Raw genomic sequence first — 15,750 nt, 5'->3', positions numbered from 1 at the left:
ATTTTGATTATTGCAGTTCAGCATGTATTGGGTTAGTTTTGAAAGATCTGCGTGTATCTTGGATCAAACCTGAATCACATTCTCTTAGAACTGACCCCTATATAGGGGTTTAGTGCTCCCACAGTTGAACTGCAAACTATAATTATCTGAATACATTTTGCATATCTTGATTTGTTCATTCTTATCTGCAGTGCTGTATAACCCTTCTGAGTTTAGTGCTTAATTTGATTATTTCCTTGGCCATGATTTGCTTTTCTGCGTCATGTAAAATGATCATTTTTGTCCAAAAAATTAAAATTTTGGAATATTGTTACCAGAATAGCAGAAGAGGGTTTGGGAAAGATTTCATCCAATGTTTTCAAACAATTTCTAGGTCTTCCTCATACATCTAAGGAAATTAATGATTACTAGGTGTCCACAAAAGTTCAAGGGAAGAGGTTTGTAGTTTGCTTGCAGTGTAAAGGTTCATAGATTTGAAGTTATAATGTTGTTCAGTATTTAAAATATTAAACCTGAAGGCAGTTCATTTATATATTGATAGGGGCAAAAGGATCTTCGTAGATGCTTTAGATTGCACCTGCTTAACTTAAGTGGATACAGAATGAATGCTGGCCTTTACATTTTCAGCGTTTGGAGCAGTATTTAATGAGTAGTTATTCTTAGATTGTAACTGCTGGTGCTTGGCCATCCAGCAGAATGCCTTATCTGCTCAGGCTGCTGATAATGACCTCTTCTCAAATAGCCACACCTCATTTTCTGAAGTGTTTTGGGCCTCAACTTTTACACTCCTATGTGTGCCCTGTGTACCGAGGAATTTGTCTTGCAAAAGAGATCAGTTCCAAGTGGTACTATGCTTGTCTTGTTGAAGTCTAAGTATATATTACCCTTTGTGCATAAACAATTTTAAAGTGCCCTTACCCCTTATGCCTCTTATATCCATTTGTGTGAATTAGATGTAACTAGTTGTAAAGGATAGGATGGGGGTCTTTAAAAACTTAAGCAACTGCAAGGTAGTTTTATTTACAGGACAATCACCATAGATCATGGACTGTATTTATGGGGAGGTGCTAATCTCATAAAGGTAATGGATTATAATAAAAGTAAGCACAAAACCCAAAAGTTATACAGTGCTGATAGGATAATGGATCCAGGGAAAGAGGTTATTTCAAATTCCTTATATCAGGAACCCCTCACCTGCATTAAGAAGTCTTTAAAAGGGGACTGTATTTATCCCTGCAGCACTGTATGGCCCTTCCAGCTATAGGTGGGCTTAGCACCTAGTCTGATTATATTATTACATTGTCTTGTTAGTGGGCATGTAGAATTTACTTACAATGTCTGCCACCCGAATACACACTGACTTTGCCGAGTTTCTCCTTTCTTAAAGACAAAGTTGTTTAAAACTAATTAATTGCCTTAATAATGATTTTAATTTACCTGTAACTTGAATTGAACACACTCCCTTGCCTCTTGACCTTTGTACCCCTCAAGGGAGGTTCCTTGACACTGGTGAGGGGCTCTTGATCTATAGAATTGGATCTGTGCTCCAGTTTCCTCCCTCCCCCCTTGCAGGTGCTGTATAATCCTATGGGTTAAGCACTTCCCTATGGTTATAATAATCATTGACCTTCACACAGCTTTCCCTTTGGGGTTGTATGACCCTTTTGGATTTAGCATTTAATTTGATTATATTATTATTCTGCAGTCTTCCTATTTCTTGAATATCTTAGATTAAAGTGGTTGTGCTTTGATGAAATTAATTTTGACTTCAAGTACATTTGTTTAATTGCTAGTTTATGATGATAATGAACATGTTTTATGTGTGGAGGTATATTTTTCATGTATGCTTCAGCATCTGACCTTTGTTTTCCTGCCATAGCTACAGGTACATCAGCACATGCTGAATCATAAATCTCAGAATATTTAATTTTTTAAATATTCTGAGATTTATGATTAAACCTGTATGGGTCAGTGTAGAGGTGATTTTAGTTATAAGCAGAGGGCTTAGTGAAGGTGGTGTGATAAGTTTCTTAGTCTGTGTCGAAGCATATTGGCTGTTTTTGCAGGCGATGCAAGGTTCTTCTGGTTTAGTTAGAGACTAAAAGGTTTTGCCTGGTTTTTGAGAGCCGAGGGTTTTCCAGGTCTTTTTCCTATCTTTTGTTTCATTAAACATGTTTGCATAATAAATTAGACTGCCTTTTAGTTTGGTAAGTACTGACTTGTATTGTTTGGTCTGTTCCTTAGTTAAGCCCATTCTGAGCTGTTGTTCATAGATTTTTATCAATGGACCTGAGGATGCTATTTATTAGCCATATTTTATTATTATGACCCATTTCTCAACTGTGTTAGTTAAATGTCAATGCTAGAAGTTATTTACTGATGTCTCATCATAGAAACAAAAAGAGATCTTACTAGTGTCTTTTAAGTTAGGTTGGTAATGAGAAAAGTGGGGCAGTAGTGTTATCTGTAATTATCCCTGCTTTGAGAGGAGCTATTATATTGAGGATGGACTTGTCAGAAATTCTTGTAGGCTTGGTTATATATGGTAATAGGGGTCTTCTGCTTGGATGAAGTTTATGTTGAAGTTGCCAACATTAGGTATGTTTGTTCAACATGTTAATTATTACATTGTCACTAAGGTGAGCATTTGTATGATTACTCTAACTGTAATTGGAGTTTTAAAATTAATATTTCTGTTGTAACTAAACCTCTTCAAGGGGGCTCCTTGGCGTGGTGAAGAGGCTCTTGGTCTGAGGAATTAGCCCTGTCGGTCTTCTTCCTCAGACCGAACCTAATTACCCCCCTTTTTCCATTCCTCTTTTTGGCCTTTGGGATTTCTCCCACAGGCACGCTAGTTCCTAGGTAGGGGAAAGAACACCGGGGTCCATCCCATTCCGTTGAGGTTCTTGGCGGTGGCGTAGTTTGCCGTGGAATCTGGATTGCCTGGGGATGTCCCGATTCCTCTCCGGTATCCCGGAGTAGCTTTGGGTGTCTTTCGGGCGACGGGTGTATCTCTGGAAGCCACCTTTCGGATTCCGGGGGTGGTGGCGGATATCCGGCCGCCCTCTCTTTTGTCCACCGAGGTAGCTCGGCAGATGTGAGGTTGCTATCCCGGATTGCTGGTTTACTGGCATGAAGGGTAGGGTATGGCACGGGTTCCATGCTGCTTCTGCGCTACTAGCGGTGTTGAGGTCCTCTTGGGCGCGGAGGGAGATTTCCGGCCCTTTCATTCCTCCCCGCTCCCCCCTTTTTTTATTTTTATTTTCTTTTCTTCTTTCTTTTCTTAAAAGCAAAGGAGTAACCTAACCATGGCAGCCCTAGTCCATGAACCCACTACCCCCGGGCCCCTTTTTGATACCGCACCCCATTCTGACCCTGCCTTGTGTTTAGACCACTCTTCGGACACTCCTGATGCCCCTGTACCTCTTGCTGGTGCTGTTTCCTCACCCGCTTCAGGTACAGGGGCTTTGACTCCTTCGATTTGTCTGAACTCCGCTCTCCTTTGACTATGCTTCCGGCTTCTCCCTCTACAGTACGGCAATTTTCGAATCGCCGGTCCTACTCCTAAACGCCAACGTCCTGATGATGCTCCTTCGTTACCTTTCCATTCTACTCGGAAAAGACCGACACGTCAAGCACTCCCTCTCCACGCTCAGTTTCGGACCACACAATGGACTAAATTCTTTACTTAAGACCGACTTCTTCTTCTGCCTACCTTTCTGACCATAATATTGGCAAAGCGCTCCTGCGTCATGTTGGTAGAGATATTTCATTTCATGCTCCCAAGAGCGGTATGTCCATCGTCACTGTCCAGAATGCTGCCCAAGCTCATGATCTTTCTCTCCTTTCGAATATCGATACTACTCCTGTCACTATTGAAAAACATCTTTCTCTCAATTCTTGTAGTAGTACTGTCATTCTGCCCCATACCATAGTCCAACAGAATTTCCAGTCATGTGGCAATGACATTTTTGAACAGCTGGAACTCTAGGATCTCCCAATCCTCAAAGTAGACACTTATGTCCTTCCTGCCCGGGGGCGGAGACGTTACCCTTGCAATGTGGCTCGTTTAACTTTTGACAGCCGAGAACTCCCGTCCTCTGTATATGTTGCTGGACATCGGTTACAAGTTCGAAAGGTGATACCTACACCGCAACAATGTAGAAATTGCTGGCGTTTTGGTCACCCAGCGAAATATTGCAGATCTATGGCTGAATGCCCAGTCTGTGGTGCCGACGACCATTCTAATACATCTTGCAGTCAACCTCCATCTTGCCTTAATTGTAATGAAGCTCACCCTTCGTACTCCCGCCGTTGCCTGGTCTACTTAAATGAACGTGAAATCCGTTGCCTCAAAGAGGCAGGTCTCCCTTATGCTATGGCAGTTACTCATCTCCGCCTCCAAGGGAGACTACCCCGTGTTTCCAAACATCCCCCCACTTCTGGGGTCCCATCTTCTGCAGCCTCCTCTGTTGTTACACCTCCCATAGCCACTCCGGCATCTAATCCTTTTGCTGTCCTTGGCTCTGACGTCCCGACTACAACTCAGTCTGTTCTCACATCTTTGCGTCCTTCCTCACACGCTCCAGTATCGACAAGACCTCGTACAACACCTAATACCAATCGCCCCTCTACTTCTCAGAAGTCCAAAAAATCCACATTGCTCAAATCTTCTTTGCCTCTTCCACCTCCACACTTTACCTTTCCAGTCTCTGTACCTAGTTCTTCCGCTCTATTACAAGTGTGGAGATTCACCCTCCTCCTCGTACTATGCCTTCCACCCCCGTCCCCTCCCAAGTTTCTCCCTCTTCTGCCACCTCCCAGGTTTCTGCCTCTTCTGTCCGCCCCCACACTTCATCTCCAGTCCCTCCCCCTCTACTTTGGTACAGTCCATTACTGTCCCAATCTTTACTCACCCTCCTCCTTCTATCTCCAATATGGTCTCCCATACATCTTTGAATTCAGGAACACTCAAAGCCATTTCAGAATATATTGCAGAGACTAAACCTTCAATGGACACTGATTCACTTCCTGTTCCCTCTCTTCCATCTTCACAACCCCATTCTTCGCAACGCTCCGTTCCTTCGCTGCTTGAACGTCTTCCAATGCCACCACGTTGACTTTTCTAACCCCTCTAGTCCGTAGGTGCCTTTACCTACAGATTCCTGGTATTTTCTTCATGGCCTATTTACAGTGGAATATCCGCGGCCTCAGGGGTAATCGGAGTGAGCTTCAGATGTTGCTTTCCAGGTTTTCCCCTGTTGGTGCTTGCTTACAAGAACCAGAATTACACTCGGCTGTTTTCCAACCTATCTCAGGCTATAATTTATTGTATTCTTCGGATCCTTTCTCAGATGGGACCTTTAATGAAAGTGCCCTTCTTCTACGCAATGATATTCCGTACTGTCAACTATTTGTCCATACCTCGCTGCATTACACTGCAGCCCGTATCCACTTGAATAAGTGGTTTACAATATGTTCTTTATATCTCTCTCCTTCTCGAGCATTTTCTATCCCAGACTTTGCCTTTCTTGTTTCATCCTTACCACCACCACTTCTGTTACTTGGTGATTTTAATGCCCACCATTTCCTCTGGGGGGGTCTCATTGTGACACGTGGCATCCAGTTGGAGGCTTTTCTCGCCTCTCACCCCCTCCATGTTTTAAATACGGGTACTCCCACCCATTTTGATCCTCGTACTCATACTCTCTCTTGCATCAATCTATCAGTCTGCTCTTCCTCCACTGCACTAGACTTCACCTGGTCTGTTCTACCGGACTTACATGACAGCGATCATTTTCCAATCATTCTTACTTCTCCTTCCTATTCACCACCTTTCCATAGCCCTCGCTGGCAAATTGGGATCTTGACTCACACCTCATTGCTTTTAGTGAGGTTCCTTCTTCATCCTCCATTGATGAGCTCCTACACCTCTTCTCGACGTCAGTTTATACCGCAGCTTCTCATTCTATACCCCAAACCTCAGGCAGGCATTCTCAGAAGTGCATGCCTTGGTGGTCTCCTGCAGTACGTTTGAAACGCGCTGCATGGGGCAGGTACCGGTACAATAGAACCGCTGAGAGACTTCTTGATTTTAAGTAGAAGCGTGCGATCGCTCGCCGTGTCATCCGTGAAGCTAAACGCACTTGTTGGCGAGACTATGTTTCCACCATCACCTCTGCTTCTTCTGTGAGTGCAGTCTGGAAAAAAGTGAGGAAATTGAGTGGTAAATACTCCTGACCCGGCTCCTGCTCTACGGGTCGCTGGTGTTGATGTAGCAAACCCTCTCGACGTTGCCATTGAAGTTGGCATACATCTGGTCCGTATTTCCCGAGGGATCCATCTATGCCCCTCGTTTCTTTCCTCAAAGTCTGCCAGAGAGTTAGTACCCTTGGACTTTTATTCTCTCAGAGAAGAACAGTATAATGTGCCTTTTACACCTCAAGAACTAGAGGCAACGCTCTCAGCTTGCCGATCATCGGCAGCTGGGCCTGACGACATTCATATTCGTATGTTACAACATTTACATCGGTCAGCCCTTGTAGTCCTCTTACACCTCTTCAGTCTTATTTGGGCACAAGGAGTTCTTCCCCAGCTGTGGAAATCTGTCATTGTTCTCCCTTTCCGCAAAACCGGGTACTACAGGACATGATGCCTCCCACTATCGTCCCATCGCTCTTACTAGTGCAGTTTGCAAAGTGATGGAACGTCTCATAAATCGACGTTTAATGTGGTATTTAGAGACACACAACAGTCTCTCTGCTAGTCAATATGGCTTTCGTAAGGGTCGTTCTACCATAGACCTCTTACTACGCTTGGACACGTATGTTCGTAATGCCTTTGCGAATAATCACTCAGTTATTGCCATATTTTTTGACCTTGAGAAGGCATATGACACAACTTGGAGGTATAATATTTTGGCCCAGGCCCATTCTTTAGGCCTCCGAGGCAATCTACCATCCTTCCTTAAGAACTTTTTAATTGACAGACATTTCCGTGTTCGAGTCAATAATGTTCTTTCCCTGGACTTCGTCCAAGCTGAAGGTGTCCCTCAGGGATGTGTTCTAAGCACAACACTTTTTCTCCTTGCTATAAATGATTTGGCCTCTGTTCTTCCACCCAATACAGTGGACCCCCGCATACCGTTGGCATCACATAACGTTAAATCCGCATACCGATACATTTTATCACTAAAATTTTGCCTCGCATACCGCTAAAAAACCCGCTCAACACTATTCGTCCGAGACACGTCTAATGTGCGGCCTGAGCCAGCCTCACATGTTCCGCCGGTGGCATTGTTTACAATCCAGCCTCCGCGGTAACATCCAAGCATACAATCGGAACATTTCGTATTATTACAGCGTTTTTGGTGATTTTATCTGCAAAATAAGTGACCATGGGCCCCAAGAAAGCTTCTAGTGCCAACCCTGTGGTAAAAAGGGTGAGAAATATTATCGAAATACTGTGGTACCATGGTCAACTGCTGCTGCTGTAGCACTGTCAGCTGCTGCTGTAGCACCGTCAGCTGCTGCTGTAGCATCGTCTGCTGCTGCTGTAGCACTGTTGTTGGTGTGGCTTATTGAGAATACCAAGAAACAATTAACCCCAGAGGGTTAGCCACCCAGGATAACCCAAAAAAGTCAGTGTCAGCGAAGACTGTCTAACTTATTTCCATTGGGATCCTTAATCTTGTCTCCCAGGATGCAACCCACACCAGTCGACTAACACCCAGGTGAACAGGGAAAAACGCCTGGAACTAGTGCTCATATTGGTGAATTTAAAGCCAGCAAAGGTTGGTTTGAGAGATTTAAGAATTGTAGTGGCATACACAGTGTGATAAGGCCTGTTTTGGAAGAAAATGCCAAACAGGACCTACAGTACTCAGGAGGAAAAGGCACTCCCAGGACACAGTGTCTCATCAGTCATTGCTGCATCTTCAATAAAGGTAAGTGTCATTTATTCTTCATTTAGTAGAGTAGTACATGCACAATATATACTGTGCATGTACTACTCTACTATTGTGCATGTATCCTTCTCTTTATGTGTAGAAAAATGTATATTTCATGTGGTAAAATTTTTTTTTCATACTTTTGGGTGTCTTGCATGGATTAATTTGATTTCCATTATTTCTTATGGGGAAAATTCATTCGCATAATGAGCTCTCATGAACGGATTAATATCGTTATGCGGGGGTCCACTGTATTTGGTCATCACTATGTTGATGACCTCGCTATTGCTTGTGCAGGCGCTGACTGTCATCTTATTGCAGTTTCTCTCCAGCATGCGGTCGACCGTGTTTCCACTTCGGCCACCACGCATGGGTTTAAATTTTCAAGTACCAAAACTCGCCAAATTACTTTCACTAGACGCTCTGTTATCTCCGATCATCGTTTTATCTAAACTCGATTATGGTGACCAGATTTATTCCGCGGCCTCTCCTGCTACTCTCGCTAGCCTTAACTCTATCCATCATCAAGGATTACGTTTGTGCCTTGGTGCTTTTCGCTCTTCCCCTGTTGAGAGCCTCTATGCAGAAGTGAATGTTCCATCCTTGTCTGATCGCTGTGATGCCCATTGCCTTCGCTACTATGTGCACTCTCACGATCTTCACAATCCTTCCATTTATAGAATTGTCACTAATATTAGTAGACATTATTCGAGCTCCGTCCCTTTTCTCTTCGCCTACATTCACTCTTGTCTTCCCTTCAGTTACCACCTTTATATGTTAATGTAGCATCTCACTTTTCCCTACCCCCCTGGGAAGTTCCAGCTGTTCGGGTCTGTTCTTTCTCACTGCCTACGGCAGCTTCCCGCTCTCTTTTTCTTGATCACTTCCACTCCCATTCTCATGCCACCTCTGTGTACACAGATGGCTCTAAGTCTTCAGACGGCGTCGAATTCGCTGCAGTGTTTCCAGACAGCGTTGTGCGGGGGCATTTACTATCTTCGGCTAGCATTTTTACTGCTGAACTGTACGCCATTCTTGCAGCACTTATTCATATCGCATCTATGCCTGGGGTCATCATTTGTGGTAGTCTCAGACTCCCTTAGTGCTCTACAGGCTATACGAAAATTTGATATATCTCACCCCTTAGTTCTCTGTATCCAACTTTGGCTATGCCGTATCTCTACGAAGCATAAAGATATTATTTTTTGTTGGGTCCCTGGTCATGTCAACGTACAGGGCAATGAACAGGCAGACACTGCTGCGCGGTCAGCAGTACATGACCTAACAATTTCCTATAGAGGTGTTCCATTTCTGGACTATTTTGCTACAATAGCTGCCCACCTTCGCGCCCGTTGGCAACAACGTTGGTCAACTCTGCTTGGTAACAAACTTCATTCTATTAAACCGAGCATAGGTTACTGGCCGTCTTCTTGTCATCAGTGCCGTGGTTGGGAGACCACTCACTCCCGTCTTCGCATTGGCCACACTCGTCTTACTCATGAGTATCTCATGGAGAGGCACCCTGTACCTCTCTGAGCAGTGTCAAGTTCCAGTATCGATTAGCCACATTCTGTTAGACTGCCCTCTCTATCAACGAGCACGTAGAATTTACCTCCAACGCCGTCTTTGTTCTACTACTCTCTCTTTACCTTCCCTTTTTGCTGATGGAGCCTCCTTTAATCCCGACTCTCTCATTGACTTCTTGATAACGACTGATTTACTCCACAAACACTGATGATGATACCTTATGCACTCCCCACAGCCCTTTCTAGCTGCCCTTTACCCTTTCACCATCCACTGCTCCGCTGTTATCCGTAACCTATTACTCAAACACCTCCCTTCCTTCCTGCCCTGCAGTGCTGTATAGCCCTTGTGGCTTAGCGCTTCTTTTTGATTATAATAATAATCTAATTATTATAATAGATAAATAAACTCAGTGATTGTGCCTGTAGGGAGGAGAGCTGGAAGACATTCAGGGAATTGAAGAATAGATCCAATTCTCTATATCAAGAGCCCTTTGCAAGCTACACATCACTTCTGATCCCAGTATGTAAATCTCTAGCCTTGTGCCTCTTAGGCAGCTAAGAGATGGACCATCTTCTATCAAGGCTGAAGGACTAATCACTTTCCTACTTCTACTGCCTCCAATATTATGATAATGAATACATTGATTATTATTATAATCAAGAAGCAGCACTAATTTATATATTTAATATTTTACATTTCTCAATAAAATAAAAAGTTGGCAACTAAAGAATAATTTCACCATGGGAAGAGCAGGAAAAAAATTATATATGTATGTCAAGATAATTGTAAATTTAAAGGATAAGATAAATAAAATAATTTATATCTTTGGTGAATATTTATTATTTTCTATTTACATTAATCTACAAACACAGCATTGTCTACACATTTTATATGAAATGGAAATAGTTGAATATAATGAGAAATGAAAAAAAAAAATACACAAATTCATATGGAGGAAATAAAGTAGTATTGTGAATTTCAACCTTGCATGGTGGTTATCACTGCACTTGAGGGGGGTGTTATGCAGCACTTTATAAAATGGGAGGCAATCAGGTGTCATTCAAGGAAGGACAAGTCCAATGTCTTAGATCAAGAGCCAGTCACTGGGGTTTATATGTAATTAAGGCTAAGAAGCCATACATGTTTTATTGATGGAATAAAGGTTAGCCAGATTTTCTGGTGGTACTTTTTTTTTTTTTCAGCTTGGCACATGACACCCCCCCTCTCCCCCCAAAAATTAAAACCAATCAATCATATTATTATTATTATTATAATCAAAAAGAAGCGCTAAGCCACAAGGGCTATACAGCCCAATCAATCATAGTTCATTCAAATTATGTTCAGAGAAAGAAATTATATAATTTCTCAAGCACAAAATAAACCCAATACACCAAAATATAAAGATATAATTTTGTACTGTTCTGGGTTTTTAATTTCATGGGACCTCTAGGAACATAACCCACCAGGAATTTATTGGGTGTGTGTGTGCTATAATATAATCAGTTTAAGTGCTAAACCTGTAAGGGTTGAGAGATAATGGATGTTGGTGTATTAGAGAGGGGTGGAATAGTTGCCTTCAGGCAGATCAGCTGGAGGTCAAAATACACTCGTTCTTCCTTGTTATTCTCTCAGTCTTATAATTGTGGGTGACATTTATATAATGTAAAACAGCCACAGGAGAAAGTTTTATGACAGATCTAGACCTTTCGTGCTGCAGCCAACAATTTTTCAAGAGCCTACAGCTGCTCTTGAAAAAGTGTTGGATGCAACCCAGAAATTTTCATTCTCCCTATTGTTTTGCATCGGGATCACTTATTTGCAATTAATGCATCACATACTATATATATTTTTTAACACACGGCCATAATTATCCAGAGGGCTGAGGTGGTTTTGACATTTAGAGAGGGTGGGGCATAATAGGACGACTTGAAGGGTGCATAAATCTGAAGTGGAGGAAAGGCAGGTAGGATTCACCCTAGGAAAGGGGTAAAGGTTTTTATGTGCAGGGGACTTGGACATCATGGAAGTGGAGGCAAATGGCTTTTGGGACCCGATGAGCAGTTAGTGTGAGCAAGGTAACAATTTGTGAAGGGATTAAGGAAAATTGGATAACCAGACTCAAGTCCTGGAGGTGGGAAATAGTGACTGTGCTCTAAAGGAGAGGTGGATATTTGCAGTTTGGAAGGGCATCTGAACTGTAGTAAATATGTGCCCTGGCAAGGTAGTAAAAGTGCTCCTATTTCAGGTGGAGACTGCCAGTGTGTTAAAAATAAGGGATGGATGCAAAAAGTGGGTTAAAATGAGTGTTTATGCACATTGAGGAGATCTGAATGCTAAAGTGGGAGAAACAGTTATATAGGGCATGGTAAGTAAGTCTGGGGTAAATGATAATGGGGCCCCTTTGAACTCCATGTAGAAAGAGCTTTGGTAATACATATTTTAAGAAAAGAAGGGTAACTATTGATAAGCTGTATAATCCTCCGGGTTTAGCGCTTCCCCCTTGATTATAATAATAATATTGATAAAGGCCATAATGACAGTGGTTTCGTAGATAAAAGACTGATGGGTTAGACTTCAGGATGTCCAATGTTTATAAAGGGGCCACAGATAATATTTTAGTTGTAGCTACAATGATAGCAGATGGAGTACAAGGTGAATGGTATCATACAGAGGTGAAGGCTTATAAACTAGAGGAGGCAGTTAGGGTAAGATATAAGCAACAACAGTATTGCTTGAAAGATGGGCTACTGAGAGTATAGACAATGAAGTTAAAGAAATATGGGGTGGTTTTAAGAAAGCTGTGTTAGTTTGTACATACAGAAGGGAGTGAAGAGGAGCAATTGGTAATAAGAGAAAAAGTTAGCATACAAGTTTTTACAAAATAATATAAAGAGGGAGGTGTATACGGAGAGAAAAAAAAGAGGTGTTAAGAGAATGGTGAAGGAATGCAAATAGAGTGGGTGTGATGCTGCCAACAAATTTTTGATGAGAGAAAAATTTTTGGAGAGTAATATGCTGAGAAAGCCTGTGGAACGAATGGATCTGACAGTTAAGAACAGAAGAGAAGCGTTATTAGATGGAGAGTTGGAAGTATTGAGAAGATGGAGGGAGTATTTTGAGGAACTGCTAAATGTTGATGAACATAGGGAAGCTTTGATTTCGTGCATTGACCAGGAATGTAAAACATCTTTCAGGAGTGAGGAAGAGCCAGCTGTGAGTGTGGGCGGGAGGTACATGAAGTTGTAGGTAGACTGAGAAGGGTTAAAGCAGCTGGGACTGATGAGATCAAGACAAATGTTAAAAGCAGGTGGGGATATACTATTGGAATGGTGGGTGCTTTTATTTAATAAATACAGCTTCTCACTTAGCGATGACTCGGACTTATGACAGGCTCTCTGAGCAGTATGCATACCTAAATAATGTATATTAGAGTTGATTTTATCTATTCTCTTTATTACAATAAACAGTACACTACTGTAAAAACATTTAAAAATGTTATAAATGGTGCAAAGGTGACATTAAAACAATATCAAAGAAGGTCGACACAAACCCGCTACCATTATAATATGCTCCTTGCTTAGCGACGAATTAGTTTACCAGCGTGGTCTTAGGAACAGAACTCCATCGTTAAGTGAGGGGAGGGGACAAAAGAGAATGTAAGAATTACAGGAATAAGCCTGTTGAGTATAGCTGAGTTGTTACTGAAAGAATTCAAGAGCAGGATCACAGATGAACAAGGAGGCTTTAGGAAAGGTAGGGGATGTGTTTGCAGTGAAGCATACAAATGAAGAGTATTTAGATAAGGGTAAAGAGGTTTTTGTTGCTTTTATGGATTTGGAAAAGGCATATGATAGGGTATAGATAGGGGGGCAATGTTGCAAGTGTATGGAAAAGGCAGTAGGTTACTGAAAGCGGTTCAGAGATTTTACAAGGATAGTGAGGCTCAGGTTAGGGTATGTAGGAGAGGGAGATTATTTTCCAGTAAAAGTAGATCTTAAACAGGGATGCATGTCTCAATGGTTGTTCAATATATTTATAAATGGGATTGTAAGACAAACAAATGGTCGGATATTGAGAAGAGGTGTGAGATTGAAAGATAAGGAATTTAACATAAAATGGGGGGAGTTACAGTTGCTTTTTTTGCTGATGACACTGCTCTGAAGAAAAGATGCAAAGGTTGGTGGACAAATTTGGGTGTGTGAAAGAAGGAAATTGAAAGTGAACATAGGAAAAAGCAAGGTGATGAGGTTAACTAAAAATTTAGGTATTGGAGGAAGTGAATGTGTTCATCATATATTTGGGAGTTGAGTTGTAAGCAGATGGGTCTATGAAAGACGAGGTGAACCAGAGAATTGATGAAGGGAAGAAGGCGAGTTGTACACTGAGTCTGTGGAGACAAAGGACATATCCATGGAAGCAGAGAGAGGAATGTATGAGAGTATAATGGTACCCATGCTCTTGCATGGGTGGTGAACACTGCAACAAGTAGATGGCTGGAGGCAGCGCAGATGTCATGTCTCAGAGCAATGTGTGGTGTGAATATTATGCAGAGAATCCGCAGTTTGGAAATTGGGAGGAAGGGCGGGGTTTTCTAAAAGTATTATCCAGGGGGTTGTTGAGGTGGTTTGAACATTTAAGACAGGATGGAACAAAACAGAATGACTTGGAGGGCATATAAATCTGTAGTGAAAGGAAGGCAGGGCAGGGGTTGTTCTGGGAAAGGGTAAAGGAGATTGTGTGTGTGTTAGATAGGAGCGAGTGGAGGTAAATGGTTTTTATGGTTTGACATGCTGTTGGAGTGTGAATAAAGTAACATTTATGAATGTATCCAGGGAAACCAGTTTGCCACACTTGAGTCCTGAAGGTGGGAAGTACAGTACCTGCACTCTTAAGGAGGGTGGAGATATGTTGCAAAACAGTGATGGAGTGAATGATGATAAAAGTGTTTCTCTTTTTTTTGTTGGGGGTGGGGGGGGTTGTCACCCTGCCTCAGTGGGAAGTGGCCGGTGTGTTAATATATACATATACAGTGGTACCCTGAGTTTCGGCCATAATTCATTCCAGAAGGCTGTTCGAGTGCCGTTCCCATATGGAATAATGTAAATTAGATTAGTCCATTTCAGACCCCCAAAAATACACTTACATAACTGTTTGAGTTGGGAGCTCATGGTACCACTTTATATACATATATGTAATATATATACAGTAGTCCCACAAATTCACGAGGCTTGCATTCCAAGACCACCCACGAATTCTGGACACGGTTAATAAATGACTATTTTTATAGTTTAAACCCTAAATATGCCCCCAAAACACTTAAATTTCAAACTCAGCTTTACACATCACTCTTAAAAAAAAAAAAGAATGTAAAGATAAACCCGTATACAGTACTGTACTGCTATGTCTCCCGCAGTGCTAGAATGTAAAATATCGATGTTAACCCCATTTTTTTTTTTTTCGACAAGTCGGCCGTCTCCCACCGAGGCAGGGTGACCCAAAAAAGAAAGAAAATCCCCAAAAAGAAAATACTTTCATCATTCAACACTTTCACCACACTCGCACATTATCACTGTTTTTGCAGAGGTGCTCAGAATACAACAGTTTAGAAGCATACACAACATATCCCTCCAAACTGCCAATATCCCAAACCCCTCCTTTAAAGTGCAGGCATTGTACTTCCCATTTCCAGGACTCAAGTCCGACTATATGAAAATAACTGGTTACCCCCATATGTACTGTAATTCATGCAAGCCTGTTTTCTTTGGTATACGTATGGTAAATAAACAGTAATAATTTAATTTAGTAAAATAAAATGTACGGGTACTCACCAATAATGAGAACGTATTATTGGTGAGAACTCAAAGCAACCTCTACGGTCACTTTGTGTTCTCTCTACAGCACTAAAAAAATTTATACAGTATTATATGTTATATGGAAATTTAGCGGAATTTACATTAATATTTATGTTACATAATTATTAAATTATATTTTTCTTGATATTAAGCATTAAAACGCATAAAAAATTATATATTAACGCAAATTTGCAGGGATTTCCGCAAACAATTATTAGTTAGGTTCTAAGGAAAAATCCATGAATTCGCGGGGATCCACTGTGTGTGTATGTATATATATAATATAGGGAGGTACCTCCTGGGGACCCTCATCCTCAGAGAAAAGAATAAACTTGCTTCAGGGAAAACTAACTATATATATATATGTGGCCAGTGCATTGAAAGAAAGAATATATATTTTTTCAACAAACCGGCCGTATCCCA

Source organism: Cherax quadricarinatus, chromosome 72, assembly GCF_038502225.1.
Source record: "Cherax quadricarinatus isolate ZL_2023a chromosome 72, ASM3850222v1, whole genome shotgun sequence".
Taxonomy (NCBI): Eukaryota; Metazoa; Arthropoda; class Malacostraca; order Decapoda; family Parastacidae; genus Cherax; species Cherax quadricarinatus.
This window is presented reverse-complemented; position numbering follows the sequence as displayed.